The following is a 26,403-nucleotide window of genomic DNA, read 5'->3' on the forward strand; positions in this document are numbered from 1 at the left end:
TGGGGTTTTATTAGAACAAGAAAAAAAAAAACTTCACAAAATGTCCGACAGATGGCGCGTGAAAGACCTCTTGCGCGCGTCGTTTGGTGATGATCGTATGCTCAACCGCCACTTTCGTCATGCTTGGCTTCCCAGGTCCCCAGACCTCAGTACGTGCGATTATTGGCTTTGGGGTTATCTGAAGTCGCAAGTGTATCGTGATCGACCAACATCTCTAGGGATGCTGAAAAACCACAAATCCGGACATGCTTTACAGTGCTGTTCACAACATTATTCCTCGACTACAGCTACTGTTGAGGAATGATGGTGGACATATTGAGCATTTCCTGTAAAGAACATCGTATTTGCTTTGTCTTGCTTTGTTATGCTAATTATTGCTATTCTGATCAGATGAAGCGCCATCTGTCGGACATTTTTTTAACTTTTGAATTTTGTTGTTCTAATAAAACCCCGTCATTCCAACATGTGTGTCAATGTGTACCTCTCTATCTACATTATTCAGTGATTTATTCAGTTTTCAAATTTATCCTGACTTTTTGATCACCGAGTACAGTACGTAACATAACTGCTTTGCGTATGTATTTTTCTTGTCAATTCGTTCGTTTCCTTCCAGACAAGGCGTTGACGCGCGTGATGCAAACAGCTTTGATAAGATGTAAGTCATTTTGTTCTGCAATAGCTTTTTCTTCATTTTTAGTATCACTTGTACTTACCTTACACTTTTAGTTCCGGCCACTATATTTCAGTTTTCGATACAAAACTGTCACTCGGCTGTTCCTGATCTATAAATCTTCCAAACAGTTCTTCAGTTCACTAAATATAACTGAAATTCAGACAGACAGCATACAGTAGGCCGTTTCTGTTTTCTACATAGTCTGGAAGTTTCCTCACTTCACGAAATTGTTCACTAGTAATATCACATTTACTAACAAACGTTGTTGGATCCTCGTACTATTCGTAGAAGAGCAATTATCCAACGGTCCAAGTACACTCTTAATGTCTCACTTAACTTCAACGTGCCTGGTCTATTCATAAGCACACTATTTACAATGGAAGCTGCAGTATGTGCGCACCAAATGGGGGTGGCCAAAAAATTGGAAACGCCACATTTTACCATGCCTATTACAGTGTAGGAAAACAGTTAGCATTAAAAACAGCTTCAATTCGTCTCGGAATGAATAATCACAGCTCCTGTATGATTTTCAAGGGAATCTGATACCAGTCTTCCTGCAAAATAGTGTCCAGTTCGCATAACGATGACGGAGGTTGATTGCAATCACAAACACTTCTCTCCGAAGTACACCACAAAGGCTAAATACTATTGAGATCTGGTGACTGTGGCGATCAGGGGAAGATGTGACAATACGTCCTCGTGCTCAGAGAACTAGTCCTGGACGATGAGAACTGTGCAAACAGCGGCCCTGTTGTCTTGGAACACAGCATCACCATTGGGGAACAAACATTGTAGTATTTCCACCTTGCAGAGTACGCACGGGTACCACAGAGTACCAGGTTAAAGATTGCCCAAATCTTCATCGAACCCATACCATATTTCACTCGTGAGTCGTAGCTCAGCCGGAAGAAGGAAGTGCGTAGATCTACTCAAAAATGTAATACTGTAAGAAATGATAGTGTGAAATTAAGAAAAGTAAACAAGTAAATTATTGAGGGTGTACAGCACTCAACCACAAATTGGTTTTAGGTTACATTATTCACAAAGTACTGTTGCCGGTTACGAATTTTTCCCCTTTTCATCAAAACAAATTATACATAGGTATCCAGTGAGTTGCCATTGGATAAATAATAATTCACAATTACGAATGGGCAACCAAAATGATTGCGCTGTAGGTATGTGTTTGAATGAAAGTTAGTTGAAATGTCCATCTCGCGCATATCTTTTTGCAGTATTCTTGGTATGAAGTACATTCTCGATGATCTTTGCATTTTCACAATCATGTACGTTGATTTGGATTGTAAAAAACTTTTGTTAGGTCACAAAACGAGTTTTCAGAGTTCACAACATGTTTGATTTACAACATACGAAAACAAATACACAGTTTACATAGTACATGAGTGTAAAAGATGCTGCAATGTAATGATACAAAGACATATCATTCTGTTGGGAGAGGAGGAGTAAATTACTGTTGCATTACATTCAAAAAGTATTTTACATTAAACCTAGGGCATTAAATGCAGACAAAAATGACAAATACATGGGATTTTGTGAATTATAGCATTACTAACTTATTTGCTATAACGATAGACATACAAATGTGAGAAAGATGTCTGTGAAATCCTTATGTGCCATTTCAACATTGACGATGATAATACATTAAAATGTATTACTATTTAGTCCAATAAATAATATTGACTATTGTAGGTACATAAAATATTTTAAGATTAGTTACTAGATTTGCAGAAAGGTGTACAAACATTATTTATATTGGAGTATGGAAAGTACTTTTTGGAAGTTTTTCAGGAAAGGAGTCATGGCCAATTCATACTTCTCATTGAGGATATTATCAGGGGAAGTGCTTTTGTAAGTCTGTGTGTGTGTGAGTGTGTATTTCGATTTTCTCTAACGGATTCATAGTGGCTGCTTTTCCTGCTAAAAATAATATTTTCATGTTATCTTCAATGGCTTTCTTCTGCAATGTAAGCTGCAAATGGAGATTTGTACAAGTTTCCACACCTTAAGGCATTCAGGTGTTCTTTGAAACTAATCTCAAAACTTCAGCTTGTCTGACCAACGTAGAATTTTGGGCACAAATCGTTTTGAAGCTTGTATATTCCTGATTTACTATAGGGGATCACTTTTTACTGTAATTTACTATTAGTAGAGAACCTGGTTTTAATATTACTATTTTTCAATTAGTTTACAATTTCTTATGAAATCGGGCATATGTATGGGATAATGATATATTCAGGTGTAGCTTCTGCAGAAGGCTCATTTGTTTTGGATTGAATGCTGTGTGAACTACTGTTCTGTGCAACTGTGGCTTTCGATTTTTCATTGATTCAGAGTTTTTCTATTATTATAGGATCATAGCCATTATTATGAGCAACTGTTTTAATTAAACTGATTTCATTTTGTTGGTCTGTGAGACTCACAGGCACCTTTTGCATTAGGGTACCATGGCTCTGAAATGTGACATTTTCTGTTGGTTGGGATGGTATGAGCAATTATCAGTGCTGAGATCTGTGATGGTCAGTTTCCTGTAGATGCTAAGCTGATATTTATGGTTAATGTTTCAGACATTAAGAACAAGAAAATTTGTGGTCTTATTTGTTTCATGCTGAATTGTGAATTTAATAATTTTTTGCATCTTGCCAGGGTTTGTTGCCTGTGCATCAATTTCAGTGTTTATACCATTAAAAAGCAAGACTGTATCATCAACATATTTTTGTAGTGTATAATTTTGTTTATGATCTGTTGATTATTTGAGACCTATTTTTTTCTGTGTGGTTGACGTAAATATCTTCTAATATCCCAGGCAAGTTATTTCTCATAGCCAAACTATCATGTTGTTGTTGTTAAAACATATTGTTGATGCTAAAACAATTGTGCTTTAGGATGAGTGTGAGTAATTTTATGAGCTCACAGATATCTGCAATACTAAGTTACTTCCACCAAAGCAGATTCTTTTCTTATAATCTTGACAGTCTTTTTAACAGGGATGTTTGTGTATAGATTCACTACATGCAGTGGTGCAAATTTAGCTGTAGGTGAATGTGGAAGTCTTGAATGGATGTTGTGGGTTCATGTGTGTTGTATATGGTGCTATTTTCAAATGTGTAATGTTTGGCAATTAAGTCTTTCAGTTTATGGCTTATAAAATATTCAGGGCTGTTTCTCGAGTTACATATCAGGTGAATAGGACAGCTTTCTTTATGTATCTTTGGCTGTGTTCATAGTTTTAGTGCTGAGGGATTTGTTGTCATACTGCTGCACACTTCATATGCATTCAGTAGAAAGTTGAAGTTTATTTAGAAGCTTACAGACTTAAGTTTGGAATTTCATTGTGGCGTCAGACATTATTTCAGTAATGTTGTTGCAATGGAAAAATTGTAATGTTTTCTCTGTATATTTCTTTACATGCTATACAACGATAGATCTTCTTTTATCAGCCATTACAAGCAGTTATTTGTTTTCAGATAATTTCGTGTTGATGTTTTCACATATTTTAGTTCAGTGCTTCTGTGGGCATTATTTGCCTTTAGCTGTGTCATTTTCAGTTTCTTTGACTGAAAACCCAGTGTGTTTTTCAAGTATATCTGGTTTAGATATCACATGCAGGTTCTACAGATGCATCTGTTGCACTGGCACTGCTGTGTATTGTTGTAGGACTGCTTGAGACCATTATTTACTAGAGTAACTTGACTGTCACTGAATTGGATGTCAGTGGTGTTAACTACCATGTCAAAGAATTTATGTTGGCCTGATTGTTTATTTTTGTCTCAATCAGATTTAAACAGTTTTATTGTCCCATACATAAGTGCATTAGCATACCAAATTGTAAACTTGTTCAAAAAGAATACATAGAATGTTAATATCAGCTTCTCTACTAATAGTAAATTATAGCGAAAAGTGATACATGGTGTACAACTTTCTGAGATCACTACAGTAAATCAGGAGTACATAAGCTCCAATGTTATTTATACCCAAAATTCTACATTGGTCAGAAAAGCAGAAGTTTTGAGATTACGTTCGTAGAACACCGCAATGCCTTAAGGCATGGAAACTTGTACAAATCTCCATCTGTAGCCCACATTGCAGAAGAAAACCATTCAGTGACAAACATTGAGACTAACATGAAAATATTACTTTTAGCAGAAAAAGAAGCCACTACGAATCTGTTAGAGAATATATAAATACACACACACAAAAACCGCTTCCCTTCATAATATCCTTAATGAGAAGACTGAATTGGCTATCATTCCTTTCCTGAAAAACTTCCAGAAAGAACTTTCAATACTCCAACACAAATAATGTTTGTACACCTATCTGCAGATCAAGTAACTAATCTTATAATATTTTATGCACCTACAAAAGTCAGTATTACTTTTTGCATTGAAGACGACTAACAGATTTTGATGTATTGTCATCATCAACGTTCAAATAGCATATAAACTTCTTTCCCACATTTGAATCTCTATCAATATATAAAATAAGTTTGTAATGCTGTAATTCAGAAAATCCCTTATATTTGTTGTTTGTGTCTGCATTTAGTGCCCTATATTTAATGAAAAATACTTTTTTAATGTAATGTAACGGTACTTTACGCCTCCTTTTCAAAAGAATGGTATAGCTTTGTATCATTACATTGCAGCATCTTTGACTCTCATGTACTTAGTAACATCTGTTTTTGTTTTCGTATGCTGTAAACCAAAGCATGAAGTGCTTACTGAAAATTCGTTTTGTGACCTAACAATAGTGTTTTACAACCCAGAAAAAAAGTATGTGATTGTATTTCATTGCAGGAAAACTTGAAAAACAAATGCACCAGATGGATATTTCAGCTAAGTGGCATTGCAACACAAATCTTTAGCGCAACAATTGTGAATTATTGTATATTCTAGACAATTCGTATGAAACCAATGAATAACTTGTTTTTATGAAAGAGTGAAAAAAACCACCTGATGATAAACTGTGAAAAATCGATACTAGTAATGGAGCTTTTTCAATAAACTAACCTCATACAAATTTCTTACTCGTTACTGTGCACCCTGCGAAAATGTATTTCATATAACTGCCACCATCTCTAACCAGCTGATAGTTTGACAAATTTGTGTTAAGCTTACATTACAAGAAATATACACAATTTCAAGAAACACAAAACTGACCTCATCAAAACGTCTCTTGACATAAATTCAACAACTAATGTGTGTCTGTAATATAGTTCTGAAATATGGGTAGGTCAAACTCCAGTGAAAAAGTAATTCTGTCAGTATAGCAACAAAAATGTGATATTTCGCTAAAAACTGAGATAAAAATGCAATACAAGGAACAAGAAAATTTAAACCACCTCATGTACATTTTGCATTTGCAGATATGAAACATCCACTCGCCTTGAAAGTTCTGACTCATTATTCAGCATATAATGATAAAATAAATAAACAATAATAATAATATCGTGTAAACAGAAGAAGAAACTAGAAGCCATGAAACTCTTTAAATCTGATTGGGACAAAAATAAACAATCAGGCCAACATAAATTCTTTGACATGGTAGTTAACACCACTGACATCCAATTCAGTGACAGTCAAGTTACTCTAGTAAATAATGGTCTCAAGCAGTCCTACAACAATACACAGCAGTACCAGTGCAACAGATGCATGTGTAGAACCTGCATGTGATATCTAAACCAGATATACTTGAAAAACACACTGGGCTTTCAGTCAAAGAAACTGAAAATGACACAGCTAAAGGCAAATAATGCCCACAGAAGCACTGAACTAAAATATGTGAAAAACATCAACACAAAATTATCTGAAAACAAATAACTGCTTGTAATGGCTGATAAAGGAAGCTCTGTTGTTGTACAAGACGTAAAGAAATATACAGAGAAAACATTACAATTTTTCCATTGCAACAACATTACTGAAATAATGTCTGACGCCACAATGAAATTCCAAACTTAAGTCTGTAAGCTTCTAAATAAACTTCAACTTTCTACTGAATGCATATGAAGTGTGCAGCAGTATGACAACAAATCCCTCAGCACTAAAACTATGAACACAGCCAAAGATACATAAAGAAAGCTGTCCTATTCACCTGATATGTAACTCGAGAAACAGCCCTGAATATTTTATAAGCCATAAACTGAAAGACTTAATTGCCAAACATTACACATTTGAAAATAGCACCATATACAACACACATGAACCCACAACATCCATTCAAGACTTCCACATTCACCTACAGCTAAATTTGCACCACTGCATGTAGTGAATCTATACACAAACATCCCTGTTAAAAAGACTGTCAAGATTATAAGAAAAGAATCTGCTTTGGTGGAAGTAACTTAGTATTGCAGATATCTGTGAGCTCATAAAATTACTCACACTCATCCTAAAGCACAATTGTTTTAGCATCAACAATATGTTTTAACAACAACAACATGATAGTTTGGCTATGAGAAATAACTTGCCTGGGATATTAGAAGATATTTACGTCAACCACACAGAAAAAAATAGGTCTCAAATAATCAACAGATCATAAACAAAATTATACACTACAAAAATATGTTGATGATACAGTCTTGCTTTTTAATGGTATAAACACTGAAATTGATGCACAGGCAACAAACCCTGGCAAGATGCAAAAAATTATTAAATTCACAATTCAGCATGAAACAAATAAGACCACAAATTTTCTTGTTCTTAATGTCTGAAACATTAACCATAAATATCAGCTTAGCATCTACAGGAAACTGACCATCACAGATCTCAGCACTGATAATTGCTCATACCATCCCAACCAACAGAAAATGTCACATTTCAGAGCCATGGTACCCTAATGCAAAAGGTGCCTGTGAGTCTCACAGACCAACAAAATGAAATCAGTTTAATTAAAACAGTTGCTCATAATAATGGCTATGATCCTATAATAATAGAAAAACTCTGAATCAATGAAAAATCGAAAGCCACAGTTGCACAGAACAGTAGTTCACACAGCATTCAATCCAAAACAAATGAGCCTTCTGCAGAAGCTACACCTGAATATATCATTATCCCATACATATGCCCGATTTCATAAGAAATTGTAAACTAATTGAAAAATAGTAATATTAAAACCAGGTTCTCTACTAATAGTAAATTACAGTAAAAAGTGATCCCCTATAGTAAATCAGGAATATACAAGCTTCAAAACGATTTGTGCCCAAAATTCTACGTTGGTCAGACAAGCTGAAGTTTTGAGATTAGTTTCAAAGAACACCTGAATGCCTTAAGGTGTGGAAACTTGTACAATTCTCCATTTGCAGCTTACATTGCAGAAGAAACCCATTCGGTGTTAGCCATTGAAGATAACATGAAAATATTATTTTTAGCATGAAAAGAAGCCACACACACACACACACAGACTTACAAAAGCACTTCCCCTGATAATATCCTCAATGAGAAGTATGTATTGGCCATGACTCCTTTCCTGAAAAACTTCCAAAAAGTAGTTTTCATACTCCAATATAAATAATGTTAAGTGAGACATTAAGAGTGTACTTGGACCATCTGCAAATCTAGTAACTAATCTTAAAATATTTTATTTGCCTGCAATAGTCAATATTATTTATTGGACTAAATAGTAATACATTTTAATGTATTATCATCGTCAATGTTGAAATGGCACATAAGAATTTCACAGACATCTTTCTCACATTTGTATGTCTATCGTTATAGCAAATAAGTTAGTAACGCTATAATTCACAAAATCCCATGTATTTGTCATTTTTGTCTGCATTTAATGCCCTAGGTTTAATGTAAAATACTTTTTGAATGTAATGCAACAGTAATTTACTCCTCCTCTCCCAACAGAATGATATGTCTTTGTATCATTACATTGGAGCATCTTTGACACTCATGTACTTTGTAAACTCCGTATTTGTTTTCGCATGTTGAAAATCAAAACATGTGGTGCACATTGAAAATTAGTTTTTTGACGAAAAGAAAGTTTTTCACAATAGAATCCAACGTATGTGATTTTGAAAATATAACGATCATTGAAAATTTACTTCTTTGCAAGAAAAGTGCAAAACAATTACGCCAGATGTGCATTTCACCACAGTTGCCTTCCAACACAAATTTATTGTGCAACCATTTTGGTTACTCGTTTGTAATTGTGAAATATTGTTTATCATATGGAATGTCACAAGAAACCAATGTATAATTTGTTTTGATGAAAGAGTGAAACGCTGTCTGATGATGAACTGTGGAAAACTGGAAACTAATAACGGTACTTTTTTAATAAAGTATCCTAAAACCAGTTTGTGGCTTGTTGTTGTACACCATCAATAATTTATTTCATATAACACCTAAAATTACTAACCCGGCCTTTATTTGGCAAAACTGCATAAATTAAACGAGGTTCAGCGTTCCACTATCAGAGACAATGGAGATGCATCATAAAACTGAAACAGCAGTATTCATTTCCTGTGCAAGATCTTTAAGTGATGCTTCCAAGAATGAGTTTCATTTACTCTCAGTCGTAAAAGTTTAAAGTGGTTTATTTGACTGACTCTTTGAACGCCTTGGTGTGATAAAATTTCACATTTACAATAGTTCAGTGTCAGAAACAGTATCTAATGCGTTTTGTTGAAGTTAGGTGTTTTATTAAATTCGCGTACTGATGTCACCAACAACCCTGTCAGTTTCACGCCACCACTTGTGTCACGTGCGTTGAGGAAGAATTATGAATCACTTGTCACAGTCAGTGGCAGTGCATTGATATTTACTGTAATGAGAAGAAGAAGAACAAGAAAGCGACTCACTATGAAGAAATTATCTGAATGGGAGAGAAATAGGTAGGTGTTATGTATGTGTACAGAGGAAGATATGATTACAATTTCAGAAAAATGTATGATTTATTCAAGGTATAGACCGTTACGAGTTCAGCAAGTCAGTAATGTACTGGCGCACCTGTGGCACTTACGCAAGATGTTATTTGACTTAGCATTGGTCGCTGGAGTTATTGGATGTACTCATGAGGTATATTGCTCTAACTTCTGTCCAGTTGGCGCGTTTCATCGTCAAAATACCCAGATGGTTGGAGGGCCGTGGCAATAAGCCCCAAACGTTCTCAATTGGGTAGAGATCTGGTGACCTTGCTGGCCAATGTAGAGTTTGGCAAGCCTGCAGACAAGCAATAGAAACTTCCAACATGTGTGGACGGGCATTACCTTGCTGAAATGTAAGCCCAGGATGACTTGCCATGAAGGGCAACGAAATTGGATGTAGAATATCGTTGATGTACTGCTGTGCTGTAATGGTGCCGCGGATGACAACTAAAGCGGTCCTGGTATGAAGCAAATGGCACCTCAGACCATCACTCCTGGTTGGCGGGCCATATGGAAGACGACGGTCAGGTTGGTACCTCACTGGTACTTGTGGTACCTCCAGACATATCTTTGCTTGTCATCGGGGCTCAATTCGAAGCGTGACTCATCACTGAAGACAATTCCACTCCAATCGGAGAGATTCCAGGCCGAACGACAGGAGGACATCAAGCAACTCTATCAATCAATGCCAAGTCGAATAACTGCTTGCATAAGGGGTGGAAGTCGACTAAGAATTACTAACTTGCTCAGTTTGTCAATGTCTTTCTCTTGAATAAACCATCCAATTTTTTCTGAAATTGTAATCATTTGTTTGTCTGTATATTTACGTCTCACACCTACAGATTTTGGTCCCATTGGATAAATCCTTCGTGGTGCATTTTACAACAAAACCTTCATCAAGCAGCAAAATACCAAGACAAAGACATTATCTCAGCTCCTAAATCTTGATTATCTGCACATGCCATTGGTTACAGTCTCTTAGATAGCTCATTCCCAGTTTCTTAGATTTTGGATTTTTTTGTGCGAGGATGCGGCTCATATTAATTAGAAATTTGCTCTGTCTCTTAGATAAACTTACTTGCTGTTAGCTATACCAGTTACACAAAAAGAGTGTGTGATTTAACTTATCTACTCATGTTGAGGTACATGGACACGATATGGAATCTCTGACACCTGTTCGCTATGGAGCTTTGTACAACATGTACTGGGCTATCATGTGACCCTCCTCTGCTGCCGGATGTCATGTCAGTGAAGTGGTGTGCGTGTGTGCACGCCAGTGGCTGTAAGGAATCAGCGCAGTAAGAAGTGGAGACGTGGCAGGAAGGAGCTATTTTTTGCGTGTAGACGGTCCCATGACCTTATCGTGAATGAAGTTGCGCGATTTGCTGGTGTATCAACGAGCTGTCTAACGTGTCTGCAAGGAATGGTGTTCCACTCTGAACTATGAAACTACAGTGCAATAACTGTAGCCGTAAAGAGATCTTAATCGACAGGGACCGAAGATGAGTGTCAAGCCATTTAAATGACCATCTCTCCATCTCTTACAAACTCGACAGGAATTGCTGCTATCATTGAATGTAGGTCCTCTCAACCAGTTTCTGAGGGAAGGGAACTGCAAGACATGTATAGTAGTAATTCGGTACCTCACAAAAGGCCATTTCCCACGGCGCACAGAAACCTGCACGTTTTCAGTGACCCAAACAACACAGGAACAAGATAATAACTAACTGAAGGCATGTAGTGTGGTCTGAATAGTCGCGATTTCGTCTCTTTCCAAACGCGCAACTTGTCGAGCGTACAGCACTGTGAAGTTTCCAACTCATAATGTGTAAGGAGTGTAGTTAAGGCCAGATGTGGTTCTGTCAGGTTTTGGAGGTGTTTTTTGTACCATTACTTCAGCCTACCAATTAAATTACCGGTAATATGAAACAGAATATTCAGTTCAACATTCTATGTGACCAAGTGTTGCCCTTTCTACTAGATCTTCATGATGAGTGTGCTCTGGACACTGCCCCTCCTGCAAGATGATAGCTGTGTTACAGGGCTGCACGCATCGATCCTGGTCTCACACTGGCTCAATAAATTACCCGAGTTTAATCCCATATGAAAAGTTTGGGACCGTTTAGAACCACAGGTGGAACGTAGCACTAAACATCACCGGAAAGCTTAGTTCTGCAAGCTCTAGTCATCAATGAGTGTCTTCAGCTGGGTGTGGCATATCTGAAGAAATTTGTGGACTCGTCTCCTCACCTTTTTCAAGGATAGAGGCGGTGTCACACAGCATTAACGTGATGTTTCCTGAAAAGGAAAAATGGCATCATTTGGTTTGAGGTATGGAGGGGCGTGGTTCAACACACTGCTCTCCCAGCCCTTGTCATCTTTTCAGACCTTGGAGCCACTACGTCTCAATTAAGTAGCACCTCAGTTGGAAACAGCAGGCTGTTTTTATAACGTTTCAGTCCTCCCACCAAGGGAAAATCGCTGGCAGTACTAGGAATTGAACTCGGGTCCTTCGTTTGGCACCTACTCATGCTGATTGTTCAACCATGAGGCTCACCAGTGTTTCTTGGGAATGACTATTACATTTGTCAAGAATATTTATGAATTTTCCGCTTACAGATAAGGATAAAAGAAGGCGTTAGCAACATGTGATACGTCAGTTGTTTTCGACTAGTCAGTAGGTATAGTAATCGTATCTGGCCACTGCAGTTTAAGTTGTTTTGAATACGTCGTTAATGTGTGATGTTTCACTTTTTTGGGAACAGTGGGTGTTATACACAGTGAGTACCTGAGAAAAAGGAATTTCGATGTGCTTGTCCAATGAACTGGGTTGCAAGAAAGCGATCCTGTTAAGTAGCGGGTACCATTTAGTGGCGCGAAGAAGCTACATGTTGGTCCACGGTAGACAGTGCATTGCGAATTGGCCCCCTGCTAAGATGTAGATAGGTGCGCGCCATTTACCATGTCTGATCGGACCCATGTATAGACTGCTTCGCCAATCATGTTATATACTTCTAGAGCTTGTAGAGGTACTTAGTAGGTCAGGATCTACACAGGAACCCGTGTATGGAAACATCATCCAACGACGCTGCCTACCGTCAAACTTACAGGCGCCGGTTCCCGTGAATTACAAAGTACATGAGAGATGGAGAAGGATGTGCATATATACATATACATAGATATATGATAAAGTAAATGAGTGATGGAGGAGGATAAATGTATCAGTTTGAGGTAAGGGTCCCAGTACCGGAAACAAATGAGTCGAAAGTTGTAAGCGAAAACCATTCTGATACTTCTGACAGTGGAATACCAGTACTGGTACTGTTGTTGCTATGATTGTGGGGTAGGCAACTTTCAGAGGTGGTAATAAAGACCAAAACAAGGAAAAAATGTCTAGAAACATGGCTCTAAAATACACGTCTGAGTAGCTATGAGCACTTGTCCATCTTCGCTACTGTGAAACACATCTCCTCTATTGAACAAGTGCTCATCTCCGGTCTGTAGCGACTTTGGATGGCGTTTCCAAACACGGGTTCCGATGTAAAACTTGGCCTCTTAAGTCCCTTCTACAACCTCGAGAAGTGTGTAACATGAACTGTGAAACATCCTTCAGTATGCCATTTGGTTCAGTGCGGAAAGTTCGCTGGTGCAGGTACACATTGAGGCAGTGGCACTGTTCTGTCGCGTACAGAATACTGCGACTGTCCACTGCGCAGTTTGCCTTGGAGGGCGCCGCCATTTCCGAGTTCCACACAGCAGGACAATGGCTAGTTGGATAAAATGATGTCGTAAGACGGATTCTGCAACAAACTCTGCAAATCAGATGTAAGTATTTGGCGACGTCAAATGAGAGTTCGAATGCCGGAAAATATCGGACAAGCTCGTGCAGCTCTGCAACGAAACTCACAGCGATCTATAGCTCGCCATTCCAGAAACATTACAATTCCCTCGCACTTCTTCGCAGAAGAATGTGTAAAAGGGTTTAACGTTTCATCCTTGTAAGCCACAAGTGGCTCAACAGTTACGGTCAGGAGATAAAGTGAGTAGGCGCAATGTGTGAACCACAACGTCACTGGATAGAATGGATCAGGACGACGCATTTCCAACAAATCTTGTGTTGCCTCATGAGTCAAATTTTCTTCTAAACAGATTTATCAATATACAAAGCTTCCAATACTAGTCAGACAGCTTGCTCATGAAATGGCTCAAGATAGCCGAAAAGTCGTCGTTTGGTGTGGTATTATACAGTCCTTTGAAACCGCTGGGCTATAGTTTACTGAAGACAATTTCGGCTGGCCACTTAGTGTCAGTTCCGAGAGGTATGCGACCGTGATTACCAATTCCTTCATCCCACAGCTCCAGGGATATTCCCATCTAAACACGATATGGTTTCAGCAAGTTGAGCCAAAGCCCATACAGCCCGAAATTCAGTGACTTAACTAAGGCGCCACTTACCACAATTAATTACCCTCGCTATTCGGTGATATCCCACGACTGGCGAGTTAAGCTGACCTTTCAGCCCCTGATTTTTTTGTGGGGTCATCTCAAGAACAAAGTTTTTCCACGACGATTTCATAATAGTGATGAGTTGAAACGTGCTATCCAGGATGTGACAGAAGTCATCCCTCAAGAGATCACTGAAAACGAAATTGAAAGCTTCCGCTAACTTCTTTAGCAATGCATGGCCAGTGATGGAAGCCATATACAGGGTGTAACAAAACTGTGCGGCACAAATTTCAGGACAAATTCCTCTCACGCAGAAGAAGAAATAATTTTATACACTCCTGGAAATGGAAAAACGAACACATTGACACAGGTGTGTCAGACCCACCATACTTGCTCCGGACACTGCGAGAGGGCTGTACAAGCAATCACACGCACGGCACAGCGGACACACCAGGAACCGCGGTGTTGGCCGTCGAATGGCGCTAGCTGCGCAGCATTTGTGCACCGCCGCCGTCAGTGTCAGCCAGTTTGCCGTGGCATACGGAGCTCCATCGCAGTCTTTAACACTGGTAGCATGCCGCGACAGCGTGGACGTGAACCGTATGTGCATTTGACGAACTTTGAGCGAGGGCGTATAGTGGGCATGCGGGAGGCCGGGTGGATGTACCGCCGAATTGCTCAACACGGGGGGCGTGAGGTCTCCACAGTACATCGATGTTGTCGCCAGTGGTCGGCGGAAGGTGCACGTGCCCGTCGACCTGGGACCGGACCGCAGCGACGCACGGATGCACGCCAAGACCGTAGGATCCTACGCAGTGCCGTAGGGGACCGCACCGCCACTTCCCAGCAAATTAGGGACACTGTTGCTCCTGGGGTATCGGCGAGGACCATTCGCAACCGTCTCCATGAAGCTGGGCTACGGTCCCGCACACCGTTAGGCCGTCTACCGCTCACGCCCCAACATCGTGCAGCCCGCCTCCTGTGGTGTCGCGACAGGCGTGAATGGAGGGACGATTGGAGACGTGTCGTCTTCAGCGATGAGAGTCGCTTCTGCCTTGGTGCCAATGATGTTCGTATGCGTGTTTGGCGCCGTGCAGGTGAGCGCCACAATGAGGACTGCATACGACCGAGGCACACAGGGCCAACACCCGGCATCATGGTGTGGGGAGCGATCTCCTTCACTGGCCGTACACCTCTGGTGATCGTCGAGGGGACACTGAATAGTGCACGGTACATCCAAACCGTCATCGAACCCATCGTTCTACCATTCCTAGACCGGCAAGGGAACTTGCTGTTCCAACAGGACAATGCACGTCCGCATGTATCCCGTGCCACCCAACGTGCTCTAGAAGGTGTAAGTCAACTACCCTGGCCAGCAAGATCTTCGGATCTGTCCCCCATTGAGCATGTTTGGGACTGGATGAAGCGTCGTCTCACGCGGTCTGCACGTCCAGCACGAACGCTGGTCCAACTGAGGCGCCAGGTGGAAATGGCATGCAAGCCGTTCCACAGGACTACATCCAGCATCTCTACGATCGTCTCCATGGGAGAATAGCAGCCTGCATTGCTGCGAAAGGTGGATATACACTGTACTAGTGCCGACATTGTGCATGCTCGGTTGCCTGTGTCTATGTGCCTGTGGTTCTGTCAGTGTGATCATGTGATGTATCTGACCCCAGGAATGTGTCAATAAAGTTTCCCCTTCCTGGGACAATGAATTCACGGTGTTCTTATTTCAATTTCCAGGAGTGTATGAACATGAGTAGTGGGGCAAGGTTCGTACCACCCCACTTTCCATTTTTGCCAAATTTATTCAAGATGTCGGCAATGTCGTTTCCACGATGGCCACATGTAGACTTGGCAACATCGCATGACGTCATCCAAGATGGCGGCTTAGGGGGGGGGGGCAGAATAGGTCAATTGTGCTACATCCACTAACCTATCCTCAAGAAAAAATGGCCCGAAGTTTGAATTTTGGCGGGAAAATAGGCCAATTGTGCTACGTCCACTAACCTAAGCCTCCAGAAAAATAGTCTCCAAATTCAAATTCCAACAGGATAACACATGCAAAACCGTACTTGTCTTTATTATCATTTATTATTATTCTTTATTATTTATTATCATTCATTATCATTTATTATCATTCATTATCATTCATTATTATTTATTATTATTGACTTGCCTCCACTAGAAAATTGCCTTGTATTTCAATTTCCAACACAATAATCGCTGCAAAACTTTACTTGTGTTTATTATTATCCATTATTATTCATTATCATTTATTAACATTCGTTATCATTCATTGTCATTTATTATCATTCATTATAATTTATTATCATTTATTATTATCATCATTAATTATTATTATAGACCTACCTCCACTAGAAAATTGCGCCAAATTCAAATTCCAACACGATAATGTCTCGAAGAATGTACTTTTATTTATTATTATCATTTATTATTTATTCAAGATGTCGGATTTCCACGGCGAGAAAGCCATTTGCCCTACATCCATAACAAAAATCCATCCCAAGTTCGAATCCCAACACCATAATCGATCACATGCACGAACTTTCGCCGTCACTTATCTTTTTCGCTGGTAGCCTATCACAATCGCGTCAAATAATAAACTGCACTTATAGTAACGTAAGTCACGTCCTTAGATTTTGCAGGAGGGAAGGGACTGAAAACTTTATTTCAAGCAGTACGGTCATCACTTGTTCTCCAACACAGTCATCACACACATCTTTGATATTGCAGTGCAGTCACCACGACGTCAGACCTCCAACGGAATTAGTTCAAATCCTCATCCCCCCCCCCCCCCCCCCATCCTGCCCAGTGCGCTGAGACACTGTGTGTCAGTGTCGCCCTAACCGCCATCTGCTTCACGTCTGCTGTGCAGCGAGCTACCTTAATTTAAGTATTATCTGTATTTTTCTTACTTGTCACTTCTTCTTCTGCGTGTTTTTGCTTTTAGGAAGCTTTAATAGTCGAGTGCTATTAAGTGTTCCATAGATCTCGTGTTTGTTTTGAATACAGTCAGAGAGAGTCCCTTTAGTCAGCCATAGTGCCAGTAGTGCTAGTGTTTGTTTTCAATACAGGTCAGAGACAGGTAGTGCTATGTTCATTGATTTCTACAAGAAGTGGTTAGCAATCACAGTTTAGTCAATAATCAACCGCCTTTAGTGAATTAGCAGTCTAGTTAAAAGTTGATTAACACTCTATAGTAAATTGATTTATTAGGATGGATAGGATGTGTGGCTGCTGTGTACGGACGCAGGAGGAGCTGGCCACTCTTCGCGAACAGGTGAGCGTGTTGATGGCCGCGGTCAGCCGTCTTCAGGCTGCTGCCTCGGAGTGTAGCGGCAGTGGGGAGTCTGGTGCGTCGCGAGGTACACCCCAGGTGTTACATGCTTCACCCACTGTCCCTGCTGTCGAGACATCTTCGCGGGTGCCAGGCGCGGTTGGGCTACCCTCTCCCCAAGGGGAGTGGCGGGTTCAGCGGCGTTCGCGGCGCACGAGGCGGAGGGTCAATGTGGAGGCTGGCCGTGTGGCATCGCCCGCTCTGCCTGTGAGTGGACATGTGGCTGCTCCTTCAGCAAGGTCCGAGCAGGCACACGGGGGGAGGGGTTTATTAGTTATTGGGAGCTCCAACGTTAGGCGGGTGATGGAGCCCCTTAGGGAAATAGCGGAAAGGTCGGGGAAGAAGGCCAGTGTTCACTCAGTCTGCTTGCCGGGGGGTCTCATCCGAGATGTGGAGGAGGCCCTACCGGCGGCGATAGAGAGCACTGGGTGCACCCGACTGCAAATTGTTGCTCATGTCGGCACTAATGACTCCTGCCGTCTGGGTTCAGAGGTCATCCTCAGTTCGTACAGGCGGTTGGCGGAGTTGGTGAAGGCGGAAAGCCTCGCTCGCGGGGTGCAATCAGAGCTAACTATTTGTAATATCGTTCCCAGAACCGATCGCGGTCCTCTGGTTTGGAGCCGAGTGGAAGGTTTAAACCAGAGGCTCAGACGATTCTGCGGAGAGCTGGGGTGCAAATTTCTCGACCTCCGCTATCGGGTGGAGAAATGTAGGGTCCCCCTGAATAGGTCAGGCGTGCACTACACGCCGGAAGCGGCTACGAGGGTAGCGGAGTACGTGTGGAGTGCACATTGGTTTTTTTTAGGTTAGAGAATTCCCTCCCTAGGCCCGACAAGACGCCTCCTGAGACGCGGCAAGGCAGGAGTAGGCAAAATGCAACAAGGAATAACAATATTAATGTGCTAATAGTAAATTGCAGGAGCGTCTATAGAAAGGTCCCAGAACTGCTCTCATTAATAAACGGTCACAACGCCCATATAGTACTAGGAACAGAAACTTGGCTGAAACCAGACGTAAACAGTAATGAAATCCTAAACTCTGATTGGAATGTATACCGCAGAGATAGGCTGGACAGTGAAGGGAGAAGCGTGTTTATAGCGATAAGAAGTGCAATAGTATCGAAGGAAATTGACGGAGATTCGAATTGTGAAATAATTTGGGTGAGGGTCACGGTTAAAGCAGGCTCAGACATGGTAATTGGATGTCTCTATAGGCCCCCGGGCTCAGCAGCTGTTGTGGCTCAGCACCTGAAGAATAATTTGGAAAATATTTCGAGTAGATTTCCCCACCATGTTATAGTTCTGGGTGGAGATTTTAATTTGCCGGATAGAGACTGGGAGACTCAAACGTTCATAACGGGTGGAAGGGACCAAGAATCCAGTGAAATATTTTTAAGTGCTTTATCTGAAAACTACCATGAGCAGTTAAACAGAAAACCGACTCGTGGCGATAACATATTAAACCTTCTGGTGACAAACAGACCCGAACTATTTGAATCAGTTAATGCAGAACAGGGAATCAGCGATTATAAAGCGGTTACTGCATCGATGATTTCAGCCGTAAATAGAAATGTTAAAAAGGTAGGAAGATTTTTCTGTTTAGCAAAAGTGACAAAAAGCAGATTACAGAGTACCTGACGGCTCAAACACAAAAGTTTTGTCTCAAGTGCAGACAGTGTTGAGGATCAGTGGACAAAGTTCAAAACCATGGTACAATATGCGTTAGATGAGTATGTGCCAAGCAAGATCGTAAGAGATGGGAAAGAGCCACCATGGTACAACAACCGAGTTAGAAAACTGCTGCGGAAGCAAAGGGAACTTCACAGCAAACATAAACATAGCCAAAGCCTTGCAGACAAACAAAAATTACGAGAAGCGAAATGTAGTGTGAGGAGGGCTATGCGAGAGGCTTTCAATGAATTCGAAAGTAAAGTTCTATGTACTGACTTGGCAAAAAATCCTAAGAAATTTTGGTCCTATGTCAAAGCGGTAGGTGGATCAAAACAAAATGTCCAGACACTCTGTGATCAAAATGGTACTGAAACAGAGGATGACAGACTAAAGGCCGAAATACTAAATGTCTTCTTCCAAAGCTGTTTCACAGAGGAAGACTGCACTGTGCTTCCTTCTCTAGATTGTCGCACAGCTGACAAAATGGTAGATATCGAAGTAGACGACAGAGGGATAGAGAAACAATTAAAATCGCTCGAAAGAGGAAAGGCCGCTGGTCCTGATGGGATACCAGTTCGATTTTACACAGAGTACGCGAAGGAACTTGCCCCCCTTCTTGCAGCGGTGTACCGTAGGTCTCTAGAAGAGCGAAGCGTTCCAAAGGATTGGAAAAGGGCACAGGTCATCCCCTTTTTCAAGAAGGGACGTCGAACAGATGTGCAGAACTATAGACCTATATCTCTAACGTCGATCAGTTGTAGAATTTTGGAACACGTATTATGTTCGAGTATAATGTCTTTTCTGGAGACTAGAAATCTACTCTATAGGAATCAGCATGGGTTTCGAAAAAGACAGTCGTGTGAAACCCAGCTCGCGCTATTCGTCCACGAGACTCAGAGGGCCTTAGACACGGGTTCACAGGTAGATGCCGTGTTTCTTGACTTCCGCAAGGCGTTTGACACAGTTCCCCACAGTCCTTTAATGAACAAAGTAAGAGCATACGGACTATCAGATCAATTGTGTGATTGGATTGAGGAGTTCCTAGATAACAGAACGCAGCATGTCATTCTCAATGGAGAGAAGTCTTCTGAAGTAAGAGTGATTTCAGGTGTGCCGCAGGGGAGTGTCATAGGACCGTTGCTATTCACAATATACATAAATGACCTGGTGGATGACATCGGAAGTTCACTGAGGCTTTTTGCAGATGATGCTGTGGTGTATCGAGAGGTTGCAACAATGGAAAATTGTACTGAAATGCAGGAGGATCTGCAGCGAATTGACGCATGGTGCACGGAATGCCAATTGAATCTCAATGTAGAGAAGTGTAATGTGATGAGAATACATAGAAAGATAGGTCCCTTATCATTTAGCTACAAAATAGCAGGTCAGCAACTGGAAGCAATTAATTCCATAAATTATCTGGGAGTACGCATTAGGAGTGATTTAAAATGGAATGATCATATAAAGTTGATCGTCGGTAAAGCAGATGCCAGACTGAGATTCATTGGAAGAATCCTAAGGAAATGCAATCCGACAACAAAGGAAGTAGGTTACAGTACGCTTGTTCGCCCAATGCTTGAATACTGCTCATCAGTGTGGGATCCGCACCAGGTAGGGTTGATAGAAGAGATAGAGAAGATCCAACGGAGAGCAGCGCGCTTCGTTACAGGATCATTTAGTAATTGCGAAAGCGTTACGGAGATGACAGATAAACTCCAGTGGAAGACTCTGCAGGAGAGACGCTCAGTAGCTCGGTACGGGCTTTTGTTAAAGTTTCAAGAACATACCTTCACCGAAGAGTCAAGCAGTATATTGCTCCCTCCTACGTATATCTCGCGAAGAGACCATGAGGATAAAATCAGAGAGATTAGAGCCCACACAGAAGCATACCGACAATCCTTCTTTCCACGTACAATACGAGACTGGAATAGAAGGGAGAACCGATAGAGGTACTCAGGGTACCCTCCGCCACACACCGTCAGGTGGCTTGCGGAGTATGGATGTAGATGTAGATGTAGATGTAGACGCCTGTCACGTGAGGTGGCCGGCCACTCTCGCTGGGGGCGAACCCCACGTCGTAAACATGTTTTCGCTGGACACGCTGGAACTTGCCGAGTTTGATATCACAGCAGCCCCTTGTCCGCTCACCACGTGTATTCGTCGCCTCCGCACGTTTCCCGCCACAACTGTTTGCCTCGGAGCTGAATCACACAACGGTCGGCTGTTCCCTGCCACACTCTTGGTGCAAAAGTTGTTTTCCTGGGCACGTTCAAACCTGTCGATGCTGACCGCTCACCATCCACCACGTGTCTCTGTGCGAGGGAGAACGCAGTGCTACACTTTTGGCGGCAAAGTTTGCTCGACAGTGGAATCCGCCATAACTATATAACAGCACGTTTGGACTGCACTAGAACGCTCACTAATTGACCCGCTCTCGCGCGCGCTTAATAACTGTACAATCGCTGTGCCGCCGCCCCGCTTACGTCACACAGCTTCCATACACGCGACGGACATAGTCTTCTGTAAATACCTGTAAAATGACTCTTTATTTCAGACATTACGGTCTTGCAGGTGCGTCCCAACGGGCTTCTCCATGCTCACACAGTGAAACTCCAGGGCGCAGCTGATGTACACGCAGCCGGCTGAACCCGCTCCCTCGGCAGCTCCCTGGCCGGCTGACGTCAAGTGACCAGCGGTACCCGTGCAGCCACACAGCCAGCGTGCCAGGTAGGCGGCGAGCGGCGGCTCAGGGTTCAGCCCAAACGGTCAGCCGCGCCCGCCTCCGAGTCCGACTACGTAAACATCTTTCCGCGCCCGCGAGCACTTAACGCTGGACAGGATGGAACCTGTCGACCACGTGCTGGAGGAAGGACACGTTCCACCCCAAATTTATTTTTCTGAACAGGTTCGAACCTGCCGATACCTACCTCACACAACCGTCCAAGAGGTTTGGAAAGGTGTATCACATGACACGCTGAAAGCTATATCGGTTCTAAGGTTCGCAAATTCTCAGCACCGACGGACAGCAACTGACACGCTTGCTCTGTCCAAACCACCCTCACGCCACATACCACCTCACCAGCACATGTGATGGAGCCCAAGGACGCCCTCATCCCCATAAACTTTGCAATTCAAGACCGATACACAGGAACCGACACGCTCGAACTGGAATGTTTTTCTACCGAGTTGGAAAAACTTCCTTGACTTCACAACGCGCGATCGACCACCTGGACTTGAAATGAAATAGTTAAAGTCCTTACCGACCACCACGTCCTTTTAGCGACCCATGTTCGTTGACTAACATCCAGTAATGCTTGCTTCTGTTTACTAATGTGCAATAACGTGTACTAGCCTACATTAACTTATTTCACATTCTGTCCATACAAATAAGCCAAGCTCGAATTCTGATGGTCAGTTCGTGTTTCGCTACCAAACACAAGAAAATTGTGACAAACGAAGCCACTAACCTAAGTCACCTGTGATGACTCAAAATCGTCTGCTTTGCCTCTCCCACACACCACGAGCGCTAGACCTCCCACATCACAGTCTGGACCTTTATACTCGCGTCGGACATACCCCTCTATAAATATTCTAGCTAAACTATGACCCTAATACCGTGTCAATCCACATGGTCTAGCACATGGCCAGAGCACACTCCCAGTACCTAAGTCGAGAAAATTGCTTGCCCCATCTTTAGTTAACCGCTGAGAGACGGTGATATGCTGCAATCACATCCCTCGCGCTCTCGTAGCTACTCGCCTCAGCAATTCGATCTAACAAACCCTCCAAGTAGAAAAAATAACAACCAACTCGAAGTCTCTCATATTCTGTATCGTCCCACAAATACTTAACGTACATTTATTTACACATCGAGTATACCTATCACTCTCAAACAAAAAACATTCGCCCTGATATACCTGGTGTCATGTTGCACAGTCGGCAGACACGCAAACAGCTCCTAATTTCAGTGCACAATATCAAACTGCTCCTAAATAATGCAGTACACATAACTGTAAACACCATCAGTACTCGTAACCTGTCCAAATAACGCACAGCAAAGTAACTCAACAGACCCGCGCAATCAACCTTTACCACACTAAGTCACACGTCCGACAGCTCTCAATTCGCTCAAAGACCTCTGTTCAACCCTTCAAACATGACTTGATGACAGCCGCATTCACACCTAACACCTGAGAAATTCATATCACCTACACGCCGAACATGACTATCCAAGCCAGGCCACGCGAGTCGTTTTCACCGTCCTAACTCAGTGCGGTCCAACACACAAGTTTAGGCCGCATTCCATTGCTTGCCGGCCTATATGCTACACATCTCCACCTTCACGTCTGTTGTTAGAATAGTCGAGAGCGAGTTCACACACACACTGTCCTCACACTTCCCAGCGTTTCTCTCCCCTCACAATCTAAAACGATCATTTGAAAATTAAAAAAAAAGAGTCCAGTCAACCTCTCCGAAATTGTATAGTGCCCCCAAAAATAGTTAACCCTCGCTTTCGTGTTTTCTCAGCTTATTTGTAAATTCAAATTCTTACCCTAACAGAACTTGTTCACCAAAATAATACTAAATGCGCTCCCCACCTCCTACCTTTCCAGCTCTCAACATACGCAAATGTTCTCAACCCCCCTATATTCCAGCACAACCGATTAATCGTTCTTATTCCTTCTTATAGAATTTACTGGCCTGGGAGCCTTCCGCGATGTGTGCATGTACACAGACATACAGAAAACAGAGCAAGCGCTCTCTGAATGTGGAGGTGACTGGATAGGCGTGGTTTACATTTACAGACCACTTTGGAACACAGAACGATATGTTATGTTGCGGTCGCATGGATCGATCTGACATAAAATCGAAAGAAATGCGACAACTGATTAGGGACTTCTGCATCAACGGACGGAAGTCCCTTTCAGAACTGTTCCACAAATTCGGCGATCGCTTCCCCTCAACATATATGCGTTACTCTCTCTTCTTCTTCCTTGCCTGCTCGCTTTTTTTCTACAAACTTATCCAGACTCATACACTATAAGAACACGCCAATTTTTTTTCGAAGTACAGCATCCTTTAAACCACTGAAAAACTAGAAAGAAACAGACCAAAAAATTATATTCACACTCTCTAATACCGAAGTCGTTGATCTCATTATACTTATACAGTTAAATCTTACGAGCCCATTCTCATATGATTGGCATTCCACAATGAGCTTAGTATCGGAAATACACTCTCTTGACCGCTGTTACTCTGGAAATATCTCTACCGTCCTTACAACTTCCTCTCTACTCGTCACATAACATAATCAATATTAACTTTACAGTGCAGTATGTACAAACGCTACACAATGTAAACCACATTAACTTCACAATACAGTATATACACATTTGACGCAAAACAGTGCACTTATCCAGTATATCTCTACAGCATGCGAAAAAAATATCCTGTTCCTACAGCGTCTATATACAGCAATGTTCCCCAATCCTAGGAAAGCACCGTCAACCTGTTCTCTCTACAGACCCGACACTCAGAACTAATCTTCCCTCTTACATCAGCGGACCTAAGTCACCCTCAGAACTCTTTTTACAAATTCGGTGTCGGCCCCCCCCCCCCCCCCCCCCCTCAGCACAAACGCCTTACTGTCTCTCCTTCCTCATCTGTTCGCTTTCCTACAAACATCCTCAGACTCATAGACTGCAAGAACACATGTACTTTCTCCATAATATTACACCATTTTAGCTGTACTTCTCAATATCATGCACTAGGCTACACCCTACCGATCACTAGTTCATCATAATTCCCAAGATATAGACTTAAAATTAACTCTCTACAAACACCGAACTTTATCTATGTGCAGCATGCTGTAAACCACTGACTAACTAGAAACAAACATACGCAAAATGATATTCCACTCTCAAATACCGGTCTCAGTCATGTAACATTTTCGAGATCTTGGCTATAATTTGCACGTCAAGTAAGGTCTGTCCCAGGTCTAGAGAACAGACAAGCATGTATCCAACACACCACAATCGATCTTCACTCAGATAAATAAAGGAAGCAAATGTGCAGCAGCAGTCAACAGAACAATCTACATCCCATTCAATAACACTCTATCCCAAATCAATCATCTTCTCAAATTCTGACTTGATCACTAAAGCCGCCCAACACATACTATTATTTCGCTATTCGGTCGTCTAGAGGACATCAAAGTTCGCTCTTACAGATCCATACACTCCAACAGGTCTCTGCATTCGGACAGCTGCTCCAGTTATTTATTATCATTTATGATCATTTATTATTATTTATTATGATTTATTATTTATTATTATTTATATCATATTACCTAACAAAAATGGCTTCAAGTTCAACTGTGTTTAGCTCCTATGACAACCACCAGAGCGCTCTGTCATCACGTCAGTTGATTACGCAATTACCATAATTCAAGACGGCTGCACCCAGTGCGAAACATGCCACCTTTCCCGAACCTGCATGCTACATTAAAATTCCAAGTTGGCTTTAGTCACACCCTACACATCGTTCAGCTGATTCCATTTCCAGATCTTTGCGCATCTGATATATGCAATTTAAGTCGGAGAAAGACATATCAATTACCTTCTGCAGCCTGTCTGCAAGAAGAATGACCTCAGTTACTGCCACAGGACCTTGTCTTGACCAATCGCCTGAAATGCAAGCGCCGGCGGCGGCATGTCAAAGCCACATATCTGTCCATCTAAACAGCTGTCCACTAAGCCCCAGGACCAGCATGCCGTAGTGGGCTCTCTCTCTATACCTGCTCTCCAGCTGTTGTCTAACGACATACACTGTACAGATGGATTCCTGAATAGCGCAGATCTCTGTCCTCCGCTGCATCTGCAACTCGACATGTAAACAGTGTCTCCCCAGCCAGCGAACCCGTCGTCACTCACTCTGCGCCGACAATTCTGTCAAAACTCACTTTCTAAGCAAAGACGAGTATTCATTTAGAACAAACAGACAAACATAACTCCAAGCAGAAGTCATACATATGATTAAAAAGAAAGAAATGACCTCAATTTAGAGTATCCGACATTTATTTACATGTCCTAATGATACAGTCGTAGATGAGTCGTGTCATCCATTCACTCACTCCTCACTCCTTCTACACACTCTTTCACAGAACTTGTTCTACTTATATGCCACCACCCTGTTATAATAATTTTGAACAAGCATTTACGCCCCCACATACAACCCAGCTCAATAGAACATAATAATTCCTTTTTCCACAGACATTCATATTCGGTGAACACTTAAATGTACTACATTACGCATACATGTAGTCGAATAAGCAAATACTTTTACCGACATACACGCCCCTCTCACTGAGGAT

At 41.8% G+C, this 26,403-nt stretch overlaps 1 protein-coding gene across 1 annotated transcript in view; it reads right to left on the reverse strand.

Annotated features, from left to right (window-relative positions):
* LOC126298210 (regucalcin-like) overlaps positions 1–26,403 on the reverse strand; it is a 403,275-nt gene that overhangs the window by 300,340 nt on the left and 76,532 nt on the right. The gene's annotated exons all lie outside the window — the stretch shown is intronic.

The sequence above is a fragment of the Schistocerca gregaria genome, chromosome X, assembly GCF_023897955.1.
Source record: "Schistocerca gregaria isolate iqSchGreg1 chromosome X, iqSchGreg1.2, whole genome shotgun sequence".
Taxonomy (NCBI): Eukaryota; Metazoa; Arthropoda; class Insecta; order Orthoptera; family Acrididae; genus Schistocerca; species Schistocerca gregaria.